At 33.1% G+C, this 14,016-nt stretch overlaps 1 protein-coding gene across 1 annotated transcript in view; it reads left to right on the forward strand.

Moving 5' to 3' along the window:
- The first annotated feature begins 1,361 nt into the window (after positions 1 to 1,361).
- The window catches only part of LOC115442132 (titin), a 66,792-nt gene continuing 54,137 nt past the window's right edge, over positions 1,362 to 14,016 (forward strand). The window contains exon 1 of the mRNA XM_030167110.2: positions 1,362 to 1,550. The gene's annotated coding sequence lies outside the window, so the exon portion shown is untranslated. The remainder of the gene's footprint in view (positions 1,551 to 14,016) is intronic.

Here is a 14,016-nt window from a genome sequence, read left to right on the forward strand (position 1 = left end):
ACACTTGTCGTGTAGGGCACGAAATCGGTAGTTGACCTCAATAGGGTAATTATTCACCCTTATTTGACCTTTGAAGTGAATCCCTGCAAGTCAAGGTTATTTGGTTAGACTTGTCAATACAATGTTATATTTTTTCGTCATTATCAAAAAAGTCGTCGATTGTCTTAAGTAGCCGCACATTTTATAAAAATACAAACTACTTTAAAATACATAGGTGCAAACTGTTCGGCACAGTTTTAGGGACTTTAATTTTTAACGTGACGTGTAGTGAAACACAGTGACTAAAAAAACACAAACCGACCGGAGTAAGTTGCTGACCTCACGCGGTTATTATATCGTCATCGTGCAGGTTAAGTTCTTAAGGCTTCAGCGCGTTACGTGCCTTATATTATTAAGGAAATTTTGCGAAACGAAACGGAATTTACCAAAAACAAAAGGTTGTGTCTAATCTGGTCCTTTACTCACTCGCATAGATCTAAGATAAAGGAATTTATCTCATAGTTTCTGATTCATTGCTTAGTAATGTTTCCTAAGACTTTTTTTATAACAACGATTTCTCATCGACATTTCAATAAAAGGTGAACCATACCATATAAATCTGAACTCTCGTCTTGAAAAATATTTCAAGTATGTAGGTCGAAATTTAGTAGCCAATATCAAGCAGAAACTATATATTTCTGCTATATATGGTAAATGATGATAGTCAGTCAAGTATTTATATTAGATTTTAAACTATTATAAATTATAAACAGGTTATGTAAGGGTAAGTTCTACTTTACCTAAAATACGTAAATAATTCACACAAGCGATAGTAGTGACTTAAAAATGTAAGAAAAAGTGCAAACTCGAAGTATATGGTAATCGCGCACAATTCCGAGTATTACCCCAGCACTGCTAGCTTACCTGCCTGAGCTTTTGCCAACACCCGCCGCTCGGCTACTACGCGGCCGAATACAATATCACTCACTCAACAATCCTCACAAAAACAATTGTTTTTCCGTATCACAAATATCGTATTGAAAGTATAATTGACGTGTCCTTGTTGTTTTTGTGGTGTAATAAATCTGTTTGATTAATTAGAAAGGATTGGTTTAAGGTTAAATTTAGATATCAGACTAGCAATTTAAATAATCCAATGATATCAGGTGCAAAAAATAACAATGTTAAACTTTAAATTCCAATTAACCTAGTAATACAAAAACTTTAGTCATCTGTGATTAGGAAGTATCTTATCGGAACCCAATGGGTTGAGGTTCCTTTGGATGTAAAAAAACAAAAGACAAAGGAAGCGGAAAAGAAAAAAACCAGTGACAGGCTGGATGTGCCTACTTTATTCGGTCGGGTAACAGGTGTCGCCGGTCGGTGGTCGAGCGCACGTGACCGGGCGCCACTCGCGCGCGCACCGCGGACGCCGCCGCTTCGAATTTTGAATCCGGAACGTTAACCGTTCCATATTTGAAAATTTGAATTTTTTTTCAAACAAAGTGTCAGTGGAACGAACTTCTTTGAGGATTTTGTGCCAGTGTTGTTTTGTGCTACTTTTTAAACAGGTTAGTTTTATATATTTTTATGTATATTAAAGGTTTTAAATAATGGTAAAAATAATAATATCATGTATTGAACCACATAAAAACATATATATTTCTACTAACATCTTCAAAGTTCAAGTTCTCGTTCATGTCAAACAGTAAACGTAAGTAAGATCACCATGCACCTTAAGAAAAGACTTCAACGAGTATCGTAAATACTGAAATAATTATTTTTCTTATAGAGACGAATCGAGCTTTTGTATTAAATATTGGACAATATTTTTTGAATATCTTTCATGAAATGGCAAACCATTACAATAACCAGATTATAATTGAGTCAGTGTTTTTTTAGAAAAACAAATGTTTGAACTTTTTTAATATTCTTTCTTTTAAAAAATCACCACCGTTTATGACTTCTAATTAAACTAAATAAAAAAATACATAGAATTTAATAAATATGTAAGGATTAAGTATAACAATAGCCTGATAAATAAGACATGTGTTTTTCCGTTTGAATGTCAGCCGTTACTGAAGACGACGTGATGAAACTTATTATAATGAGGTGATGTAATCGCTGATTAAATGCTTTGCGACAGAATTGTAAAATATATTCAGATAATAAAACCTGATTGCTTTTACGTCAAATACTCTAAAAAATGAGTTTTAGATTAAATGTTTATTAATGATTTCTTATATTTACGCGAATGTTAGACATCGAAATAAAACTAGTCTTCAGATTCGCAGTTATTTATATAATAATTTTCTCCTAACATTTTGGAGACTGCAGCCTTCATAGTTATGGGGTGGACTTAGGTGTAGGTCATCCGAAAAGTTGTAAAAATATTTATGACATAAATTTATTCATAGAAAAAAATGCAAATATTAAGAAATAAAATTTATTATGAAATAAAAATACCAGTTAATCTCTCCCATTAAGTAATTTGATCAATAGTAAAATAATTTGAAATAGCTATGGAAATTAAGGGCGCAGTGGTCGCCTACAGATTTGAAACGAAGGAGCGCGCGTTCAATCCCAGCGCTTGGAAAATATGTAAATTTTTGTATAATGTCAAAGTTTTATATAATCAAGTATGTGCATAGATATACCAGGTACTTACAAAACAAATCCTATGTTTTGGTGTAGGCTCTATATTCATTTATTCGAGTAACATGGAGGAGCTTTGCCGATTAAAAATAGATCTATAGAAGAAAAAAAATATTTTGCGAGTAACAAAAGACACATGATGTTAGTAATAAATGCAATTATTTATTTTACATTAATAATTACAAATAACACATTAAATATATATGTGTACCAAGGTATTCATTTATAAGACTTACTTCTGATATGTTTCTCACAGATCGTAATGATCCCTTTGAATACTCCTTATCTTTATAGCAAAAGGTACTCGTTTCAATTTAAATTGCTTCTCTACATAGACGTGTTTCAATCCGCTTTGATCTCATGATGGATGACTTAAGTTTAACGACTGTATTTTTTACTTTTACTTAAATCTCGCGACGGCCGCATAGTTACATCCTATTGGCGTCAGTCTATTCAATTGCTGTTATTATAAATATCGACGTGGTAAAAAGATTTTAATACGAATAGTTTACTTTTTATCGATAAACGTGATTCTTAATGATTGTAAAAAGGATTCATAAAAACTTGTTATTTGGAATGAAAATATTTTGAGATGTTTCCAATAAACTCAAAGAACAGCGGACGTTTTATCATTGTAAAAATATTGAATTTTATGTGTTTGTATTAAATTACATTTTTAAATAACCTTATATGCCCTTTCGCACGTGATCTTCACAGCTTTATAAATATTATTTCTTTGTTAACATTTTGATTGTGTGTATTAAGAACATTGAGTGCCCTGATCATAATGTCGTATCACCAGAATGAGTCATACATAATAGCAAATTAAAAAAAAAGTTAACTAAATAACATCAATCACTTTATAAATACTAATTCATGTTTTTATCAATTGGTATCATTAAAAGTGATCCTCACTGAATGAACAACGTGACTTATCGTCACGCACTTACGTTATAAAGAGTGAAACCGCTCGCAATGACAAATCGGATTATATATTTTATAATTAGCTATTTCTAAAAGATATTTAGATGCAAAATTAGTTTTCTGAATTACACGAATGTATGAATATAAGATTGCCGTTTATAATTAACGGTGTTTCTGAATAAACGATTCAGTTACATTATTATAATAATTTTAACAAAATAGGGGAGAATAAAAAATACATGGATGTTTACTTCTTTATAAATAATTATTCCAAAAAGCAGTTGCAAAGATTATTTCAGATTTCTTAACGGCATCTATCGCAAAATGACCGACTTAAGCACGTAACAATGCACGGATATAATATATATTTTTATTTATTTAGAATTATGTTCCTAAAGTTTTGTTTTTTAAGACAACTCAATTCAATATATCCATATTAATTATGATGAAAAATACATTAATTGTCCAACTTGGCTACTAGCCAATAATGAAGAACTCATTTATAAGATAATAAAATTAAAGAGGCATCTATTCAATGTGGCCGAATGTCAAATGTGTATGAACCGCAAACCTGTTCGCTGTTTGCGTGGAAAATTTCCCGCAACGACACACGTTTGATTCACAAAAGACAACACACCTGATTCAAGAATACAACACACAACTTACACAAAGTATATAAGAATATAAGACATATATAAAGTATACACTAAATAAAAATATAATACATACAAACTGATTTAAATACAACACAAAACAATATTTATTCAAAAATAGAATACACACAACACTTAATTCCAAACAGAACGTAACAGGATGAGGTTAACGAACGCATCGTTAATCATTCATTATCTCCCTTCAAATATCTAAATGAGTTTTTAAAGTATTTAAGTATAATTGATTTTGGGGTAATTTACGTCTAAACGTATGCAACTTTGTTACAATATTAGTTCCAGGAAAGTAATTTTTTATTACTACAATATACAATACTTAAAGTATTAGTATAAAGTATAACATTCAATAGACAAAACTACATATTTTAATTCTTAATTATACATCACTATTCCATTTTTAATCGCCTTACATAAAAACATTTCCATCTATATCTATAATAATAAAGACATTTTAAGTATAAACTACTTTAAACAGTAAGACATTAGGGTGATTACGGAGTGCGTTAACTGTACTATTATGAATCAGCCCCTCAAAATGTGCTTCCTGTATCGATAAAACATTACAACGGGAAATGCAATACATTACTACGTCGAACATTCCTAGCTCAAAATAACATTGTTGGTGTGCTGACGTCATTATCGACAACCGGGAAACTAAATAATGAGACACAAAAAATCATAGTCATTTCTCACCTGTAATGGCAGTTCAACTATAATTTTTTAAATTATCTACAAACGTTAAAAAACATTTTTTTCAGATTTCATCGCTCTTTTTATATTTTAATTTTCTCCCGACGTTTCGAAGACTTTACAGACTTCGTTGTTACCTCCTCCCCTCCCCCCTGAACACGAAGACTGTAGTCTTTGAATTTTAATGTCTAACATTCGCGTAAACGTAAGAAATCATTAACTACAAACGATTAAATATTCCTTGAACAACTCCACAGGAAGGTATAAAAGCTTATGTTTTGTGTTTTTAATAAGTCGTGAAGAATTTTATAGACAATAAAGCTTATAGAGCTAGATAGAGTTAGAATAACAAATATATCAGTGTAAATATATTTACTAACATTGCGTGAGTTTCGTCATGTGGCCCACGCGACAAGGACGGCGCGACGTCGCTAGTGGAGCGAGAGGCTCGCGTTTCGACCGTACAAGCGGTGCAGTATGCGTTTTTGCCTCAACATTTCTGCACTTGACGTTTGCCGTAAGCGAGAAATGATCGGCGAGTTATTTATTAACGTGAATGATAGCAAGTACCACGGTAAACATGCTCGAAGTAGAATTCATCTTATCTTACAAATAGTATAACTGGGAAGTTTAAGAAAACATTTGGATGTTTGTATGGTAAGAAGTAATATTTTAAGTGTGTTAGTAAAACCACTGTAAAACAACTGGATAGATTTGGGAAAAACTTAGTACACAAGTAGACGATGTCCTGATTAATAAGGGTCTATTTTTATCTTGGTAATTTTCTCCCGTGGGAAGTATTCGAATTTTTAATCTGCTGCAAGTCGACGACCCTATAGATTGCTTGAATCACTGTTGACTTAAGCATTTTTGTGACGGAAATGGCTTCTATTAAAACATATTTATAAAAATACAAAGAGAAACGAGGCACCTATAACATTAAACTGACCTATTTTTTACGCAATCATAAATTAATTTAAAAAGTTCAATCAAGTAATTAATAGTTATTATTAAATGCTTAATTACGACCTTCATTATTTAATCTAATATTTACAATTTTTATGCATAAATTTGTGAAGTTAAGGTCATATTTTGAAATACGCTCAGCTGAGCAACTAATCAATGAATATTGCTTGCAAATGTGGGTTAAACGCGTTCATTAACTATTGTTGTGGTCTTGGATTTGTTTATTAATAATTCACACAAAAGCCTAATAAAACATAAACACAATATACGTTACATGCATAGAAATTAATAGAAATTACGCTTCTCGATGTAACTAGTATCCAAATTTTTTAATTTTTATATTCCAATAATTCCAAATTTAAACAGGATTCCAATTCCAAATCGCCCAACGCTCACAATCGAGGAGCGCATGTTAGACAAAAGCGGGCTGGCTGTCGGCCTTCGCGCGACCGGTTGGCGCGCCGCTTACTTTCGCATTGCATCCACTGGCACGCCCGGCCCGCTTATTTCGTGTTATTTAATTATTGCCCCGAAACGAACACTTGTTGAATTGCAGCTGCTGTAATTTCGGTCAGTTTTTCTACTAAAAGCGCATAGTAAGAGCACGAACGCCATAACAATGAGTGCATAAAAATGTTTGTAAACCTTACGATTAGCAAATCAATCACTGACGGAATTGTTAATACGGCTATGTGAGATTTGGGGTCTTATTAACAAGTTTTTATAGTGATAGATTCATGTTATATAGATATTTGTCTATAGTTTCGGATAATGTAGATATTTATAGCCCGCTTTTATGGGTCGAATCCGCAACTCAACTTCAATGTCGTAAAGATTTCCCTAAAACTGTACTATATGAAAAATGTGTTACATAGAATCCAGTCCATAAATCGCATTGTTGATCACATTTTATTAAGATACTTCATAGGCTTTATATACTGACAAAGTAATTGTTAATCCTGTTAATTTTACTAATGCCAAGTCTGTATCATTCGAAATGTCTACATACTATAAAATGTTACTTTTGGCCCATCCCACGCATTAAACTTGATATAGAGTACGATTAAAGGTCGTACGAATGTCTTTGTCGCAAAACGCAAAAAAACCTTTTTATCATTCACAAAAACATTCCAAACAAACACATAAATTATTCTTGTTTTTTTTTAAATAGAAATAAAACTACAAAATTCATGATATAAGACATTGTCATCAAAGAACATATAAATTAAATCGCGTCTCTTCTTTCGCTTGCGCCACAATTTTTATTTTATTTTTAACTAGCGACCCGCCCCGGCTTCGCACGGGTGCAATATTTCTCCACTATTTAATGGATGGTATTATACATATAAACCTTCCTCTTGAATCACTCTATCTATTAAAAAAAAACGCATCAAAATCCGTTGCGTAGTTTTAAAGATTTAAGCATACAAAGGGACATAGGGACAGAGAAAGCGACTTTGTTTTATACTATGTAGTGATATGAGATATGTTACTTGAATGTAGGAAATGTCTATAGTATCTATAGGTTTATAAAGTATTAACGAATGCAAAATAGTAACAAAAATTCCCACATTCCAAATATAAAACTGGGCCCTTATTCTGTATGATAGTGTAAACGCGTAACGCGGCCGTGTCATATTATCTTCGAGAAATGTGCGTGTAATGGTATTCTGTAAGCCAAATTTCTATAGTCCTAAACATGACGCGTTGTGTTACGTGCTTGTTACGCACTGTCAAAATAACGTGAGGCATAGAGAATAAGGCCCCTGTAGAAACTGGGAAATAGTTTGCATTATTATATTACTAGCGTAATGTCTGTCTAATGTTGACAGCATCTGCGCCACTTTACTCACCAGCATCATAAACCACAGACTATACGACAAAGTCCAACCCACTTTAAAATAATACCAAGATGTAAATAAATATAAATATTAATTACAACACAGGTTTTTGCAACAAAACAAAATATATTTCTATATCACAAGAGCAACTCAAATCCCTGACAAAACTAAGAAACCATCACTGCTTTTTACATATAGATCACTTAAAAAGGTCTATAACTAAGGAGCTTAAATATTACATTTACTCTTCAACAAACAACAATCTGTTCCGTGTCTGAAAACGACGTCACGTGTCACGATCGTGCCATAGTGCGGGTTTATTTCCTGGCTGGAATAATAAATGCAATCGTCCTTTATGCTAGTCAACGTATCAATCATTATGGTGGGACTGTGTTTATTATTTTATAGATATTCCTAGTACAAAAGGTTTAAGTCTGTACTGCATGTGTGATTTTAGATTTCAAATCTATGTTGTAGTTCTTAAATTAAAGTTATTTCTTGAAGCGTATTTATGTTTTGTATAAGTGCAAGTTAAAGTCATTTATAATGTTTCATAAAAAATCTCCGTTTATTAAAATTTGGTTTCATACTAAACAATATTTTATTTTTAATAACGCAGTAAAATATCAGATATTTTCAAACCTTTTGTGCACGTAAATTACCTCATCGATATTGTTTCCACAACAATAAACTTCCGTGATCACTTTCTACGCAAATTCTTTGCCTAATCGTATCTAGAACAATAGCGCTTGTTGCTTGCTTGTTGTTGAGTTTGCTCACGCTATTGAAATTACAGGTTATTTTTCGTTGTCATCTAAAATTCTGTTACATAACCGTCTGGTCTTGGAAAATATTTGCTTTAAACAGATGTTAACCGTGATACTAGAATTTTTTCTTGGAACTACTAATATAATTTTAAATTCATAATGGGCAAGTTCCAAGTTTCCAATACTGAACAAAAATCGAATAATTGACAAAATATTTAGGATATCGATTAGTTTTATAACATCATCTTTCTTCATCCCTCGCCTCGCAATCCATTAATCGGAGAATGCGTTAAATATTCCTCTTTTTAGAATAAAGGATTCCATTTTAGCCTCAAAGGACAAGACAAATGTCTCGAGTGACAGAATGATTAATGTACTCCGACATATTCTGAGAGCATTGTACTAGCGACAAAGAATTACTGGATTGTAGTCCACCTTCACCGTGATAGCTTTCTGAACACGTTTGATCACGTTCTGTACTAATGCTCTAGTTGTTTTCACCTTCAATACAACCTCTAAATTTGACCCTACAGTTACGTGATAATTCAAATTATACAATGTCATTTGAAATGCTGAAATGTGAAAAACATTTAGCGATAGTAGTTAGTATTTGTTTTAAAATATATATTTAGTAGTAAATAATTAAATATTTTATAATAATTATGTTATCAAAAATAGAATATGAAATAATATAGTAAACTCAGGCCCAATAAAATGATACCTGTGGACTAGAAATGTCATGAAGACACTAAACAATGAAATCCAAGACAATTAAAACTAATACTAACATCCGTAAAAAACTACAGTTACTTATAAATAGACTAGCTTAGCATAGCTTAGCTTACGCATCAGTTTTGCGCAACTATAGGTATACGCAGATAAACACCAAACGTGTGAATTCTGCACATTTCCTCTCAGAGCTAAGAATTACATGACCATTGCAAATGCATAGTTATTTACAACTAAACTACGCAACTTACTAATGTGTTTAACGGTAAATAAATGTAATTTATCCGTTAACTTACCTACATTATCCCAAAATAAATAATTACTTGTAATTGAAAGTTACTTTATTGTTACATGCTATACATTTTGGACCGTAACTAATCGTAAATATAAGTATCGGTAAAGCAAGCGGGAACGAATTAAACTTTCGAGACAAATGGCACCAGTTCGATTCCAGCCTCATGCCTATTAATTTCTAATTACCATTTCATTCGCACTTGAAAACATAGCATCAATAACACAAACCCTGCATATATCTCATAATATTATTTAAAATATTCTATATCTACCAAACCACAACTCACATTAAGCCAGTATAGTCAACCAAAAGCCCCTTCTTACTAGTAAGAAAAGTCTTTATCCATCAGTGATGTCCTAGAGTAATATATAGGCAAAATTTTTTCGCGCAGGCGGCACCGCGAGAAATATTAATATGAAGAATTAAATAAACGCAAATGACCCAAAGTAAAGTTTGGTAAAAAAATAGCTGTCAATGTCCGGTATGTTGACCTGCATAACCGCTGCACCTTCTGCCACCAACTCGTAAAAAATATTTACATAAGCTTACATAATAGTATGTTGTAATAGCCATACGTTTTACATCCGATGAAAAGACATTCACTGTCATCGGTCTTGTTGCGCATTTGGACTGTAAACTTTGGATGCCAGTTCAAATCCCAGTGCAGAAAACTTAAGCTTATGTGAGTTTTTCGTAAACCCAAATGTAAATTAGTTGGAAATAATTTGTACACGATATTGTATTAGGTGAATTTGAAAACCTTAGGGGAGACCTATGTTCAGCAGTGGACTTCCAAAAGATGAAAATGATAACGATAGTGACAGGCAAGCAATCACAGCATATTGCGGAATTAAGAGAGAAAAGTCAAGAGGGCCATGGATGCACCAATCTTGTCTCTACCTATTCCTCCACGATTCCCTATCGGAATAATTATGAGCTGTTAAGGAGTGTGCAAACACTTTGATCACCTGATGATAATTGATCACCGGATCAAATATTACACAATATAAGTTACATTGCGGACATTTTGAAAGTCAAATCCGTCCAATTTTTAAGTCATTAATAACAATTACAAGTCACGATATTGTATCTGCAAGATTATCACGATCGTGTCACGTACTATAGAAGTAATCAACTAAATATTTTCCTTAAACATAATAACATATGATGAATGCACTAAACACCGAATTAGTTTTCTTTTATTTTACGCTCGACGTTTAACATTTCGTCGTTTGGTAATGTGTAAATAATAAAAAAAAAAATTCAACTTCATAGTCTTCAGCCAAATATCTGATTACTTCTTTAAGATGTAACTAAATATTTAGAAAATATGACTACATCCCTCCCGCTGCCGCATTATGGCGAATATAGAATATTATAAAACAAATAAATCAATCGACGATCCGTCACTGACGCAAAACGTGGTGAGTCTCTTTACACAAATAAAAAATATTTACACATAAACTTAACAATTCATTATGCATACACATAAAAACATTATGTTTTCAAATTATAACGTTGCGATGGTCACACAATGTTTCCTCGTAATAAAATGTGATTTCTAATGGCTGTGGCACAATACTTTATTATCTATGATTCATGTCCACACATTTCATTTATTGAAACTAGTTTATTATAACATTTATAATGAAGCACCTGCAAAATGCAAATTTTATAGCTAATAGTTTTATTGTAAATTATTCGTACATTATGTGACACAGGTACTATGGAGCTTTTACAAACCGAAATGAAATGCGCAGTCTTTCATTTCAACAACGATATTTCTATCCTAACAGTCTTTATACTTCTTTTTGACGTATAAATTAAGTATTTATTCTGAGAATAATTGTTTAGATAATTACACAGGCCACAAACAAAATATAACCAGACAGTTTAGAATGTCCCAAAACACGCGACTCGTAAATTGTTGTCATTTAAATTTGATGTTTATGATTGGTCGAGAGACCGAAGCGTCAGTCACGTGTTAATTTTTCAACCAATCGCAATAAAATGACTCGGAATCGTGTTGTGTTTGTGCCACATTATAAACACACTGAAACCCAAACCTGAAATAGACAATAATTTAACACACTTGACATCAATACTAATTGAATTTAGAACACATAATACAAATATTTCAACAATTATTTAATATTTAAATAACAGTTGAATAACCTTACAGAAGCGCAAACAAATGTCAAAAAACATTATGACATGTCATTAGTAAAGATATGGCACGCAAAGTTGAAATCGTGTGTTCACGTACATTTCTTAAGCCGTGTGCACACCGCATTACGTATTCGTCGCGATTAATTACGTAAACGTGTTTTTCGGTGATCAGCATGGACCAGTAGGTCAACAATTCATGACGAGGACACCCACTCTATTCACATTCGATTTGACATTTATGTTCGGAATTCGACATGAGAGCGAGTGTTCATGATGTAACATGATGGTGTACGATAACCTTGCCTGCTTGTAATTTACGGATTTTGCATACAAATTGCGATTTGTTTATTTGCAGTTGTTATAAAAGGTGCAATTTATAATAACCGAATCGAAGGTTTAGTCGGACGTTAAATAGTACTATTTTATGGTATTAATTCTATACGCATTAGTTTGTGTTACCGTATAATTTAATAAAATTATTATTGGCAATACTTGCAAAATGGAAACCACAACATTTCGATTCTAACTTTGCTGTTCTCCCGCGGCCCGTCAAGGCCTTTAAATGTACTTCAATTACTTTAAACATGCTCACAATAATCCGCTTAAGCTGTTCTATTACATTAAAGTTAAATTAAATCTGGAATGTTGATCCTTCGCACCTAAGTCATACATTAGCAGATTACTCAAGAAGCTACCAATAGAATACGAAAACAAACAGTTCCAATAGACTAGTTTGCTAATCACCGTCGGTGCGCCTTCGCAACAGTTACAATTACGATGCATCAGCGATTTATAAAATTCATGGATCTGGCACGTATTGCAACTGATTGTTTTGCATTTTTGCTTGCAATTTTCACTGTTCAGTCGTGCGTTACCCGGCGGTCGGTGTGTACAGGTCTTAAGTACCCGATAGTATAAAAATTTTTGTGGTAACCCTAATTATGGCTTATGGGAATGCGCATTAAGTGATTGTAAGTATGAGGTCACGGTGTTAATGCGTGGAAGTTTAGATACGTTAATAGGATTTACAATGATATTAAGTGGGCAATGTATAATTCACTCTGTGCTGATACTGGATGCTCCTGAAGTGTGACAGAACCGCGTAGTAGATTTGTATGCATGGAAGGCCAGCTTGATTAAATTGGTACTAACTACGGAGATAGTAATCTCATAGCACGCAGCTCTGCAACTGAGTTTCACTCTGAAGTACGACATCAGCTGAGACACTGTCAAATTAATGGCAGCATCTTAAGATTGATACTGTTTCATAAGCAGATGATATTTTAATTGTCGAATGTTATAAATTTTACTGTATCGTTTATTGGACAACGCCGACTCAACTGATTACACGCACTTATATTCCTACACAAAAGTAAGATTGGTTTTTAAATACGACCCCAGTCAGCTAGTAAGGTTACTCAACTAATTCTCGTTCCTAATTCTCATTCATTCTCTATATAGCTCAGCACAACGTCTCTAGTAGTGTAAGTTTTCATAGGCAATGCACATACACACTAACGCCTTTTATCGCCGAAGGGGTAGGCAGCGGCGTAACTGATGCACCTACTGTCCGCCGTGGGTATTCCGTCCCATAATGTGATAGGGGACAGGCCTATCGCCATACCGGGCACGAATTCAAGACTCCGGGCTGATTCTGAGTAGAAAACCCAATATTATTTTACCCGACCAGATTATCGAACTCGATGCTTCAGCACTGCAGACATAATCTTATACAACTCCATAAAAGTAATTCTGTAAATCTTACTAAACTATCTCCTAAGACGCTATTTGCTATGAAAACATTGTAACATCAGTTGTGATGTTGAAATTGAAAATACATTATCGAAACTGCGGAAGAAAATAATAATATAAACGACAAAATCTGTAAACAGTTTTATTTCAATCTCTATCGCAGCCAGGCTTCTTCTGGACGGCTATGGCCACTAGTAGATAACCGACTTGCACATTTTGTCCTTACTACATACGTCACGTGAAGGACACACGTGACATGTCCACGGTATTGACAATCTAATCACCGGCGTAGCAAACACTCCGTCACGATCATGGCCAATGGAAGGTCGCTTACAAAACCGAAAATACATTAATAGCATCGTGATGAATACACACATCACGTAAAAATGAAACCTTGATCGCGTTAACATGAGATGTTTGACGTGGGATAATCCAAGTTTTCACTATAAAATACAATAGCGTGGTCTCGTGCTATATTCCCAAACGAAACTATTTTAATTAATTATACACATTTACTTCAATTTCTGAATGTTCCTGCCTCAAGTAAGAACTGCTTTTAATATAAAATTAAGAAACTA

The sequence above is a fragment of the Manduca sexta genome, chromosome 28, assembly GCF_014839805.1.
Source record: "Manduca sexta isolate Smith_Timp_Sample1 chromosome 28, JHU_Msex_v1.0, whole genome shotgun sequence".
NCBI classification, from domain to species: domain Eukaryota; kingdom Metazoa; phylum Arthropoda; class Insecta; order Lepidoptera; family Sphingidae; genus Manduca; species Manduca sexta.